Source organism: Rhincodon typus, chromosome 35, assembly GCF_021869965.1.
Source record: "Rhincodon typus isolate 14 chromosome 35, sRhiTyp1.1, whole genome shotgun sequence".
Classification (NCBI taxonomy): Eukaryota; Metazoa; Chordata; class Chondrichthyes; order Orectolobiformes; family Rhincodontidae; genus Rhincodon; species Rhincodon typus.
Window position 1 is genome coordinate 4617989 of NC_063366.1, and position 1023 is coordinate 4619011.

The window sequence follows — 1023 nt, forward strand, 5'->3', positions numbered from 1 at the left end:
TGTTTAGAAAATAATCTACGCTTCTTTTTCCCAAAATGGATAACCTCACACTTGGCCACAGTGTGTACTGTCGACCACTTCTCTGCCCATTGTCTTAGCATGGCCAAGTCCTTCTGCAGCTTTCTGCTTCCTCAACACTGCCCGTCCCTCCATGTGTTTTTGTGCCATCTGCAAACCAATTCATTTATATCCTGCTGTAACTTAACACATTCCTCTTGCTCACTGTCAAATGCCCAGCCAATTTTGACCCTCCTGAAAACTTACTGATCGCACCACCCCACCCTTCTCATCTTCATTATTTATAAATATCACGAATAAGAACCCAGCACTGATCCCTGTGGTACGCCACTGCGCCCCACAGTGCCTTCTCCCCTTGTCTGTGTTGAGGTTGCTTCCCACAGGCAAAACATATGCAGGTTAGGTGAATTGGCCATGGGAAATTGCCCCGTAGTGTGTAGGGATGTGCAGACCAGACAGTTCAACCGTGGTAAATGCAGGTTTACGGAAAGCTCTTCCCGGGTCTGAGGAATGGTCACCGGACCCGAAACGTTAAAAACCTTCCCTGGTAGTCCAGTGGTTAGGATTCGGCGCTCCCACCACCATGGCCCGGGCTCGATTCCCGGTCAGGGAGAATCCTGCAACCCCTTCTCTGTTGGGGCAGCACGGTGGCTCAGTGGTTAGCACTGCTGCCTCACAGCGGAACGGACTTGGGTTCAATTCCACACTCGGGCAACTGTTTGTGTGGAGTTTGCACATTCTCCCCGTGTCTGCGTGGGTTTCCTCCAGGAGGTCCGGTTTCCTCCACAGTCCAAAGATGTGCAGGCTTGGTGGACTGGCCATGCTAAATTGCCCGTAGTGTTCAGGGATGTGTAGATTAGGGGATTGGGTCTGGGTGGGATGCTCTGTGTGTCAGTGTGGACTTATTGGGCCGAAGGGCCTGTATCTACACTGTAGGGATTCTATGATCTAAATTCCACACAGACAGTCTATCAAGGCTGCAATTGAACCTGAGTCCCTGGCACT

The 1023-nt window shown here is 51.0% G+C and overlaps 1 non-coding gene across 1 annotated transcript; it reads left to right on the top strand.

Moving 5' to 3' along the window:
• The first annotated feature begins 559 nt into the window (after positions 1-559).
• On the top strand, positions 560-631 carry trnag-ccc. Its single transcript has one exon. It is a non-coding gene; the product is annotated as a tRNA-Gly (tRNA).
• The last annotated feature ends 392 nt before the right edge of the window (positions 632-1023 follow it).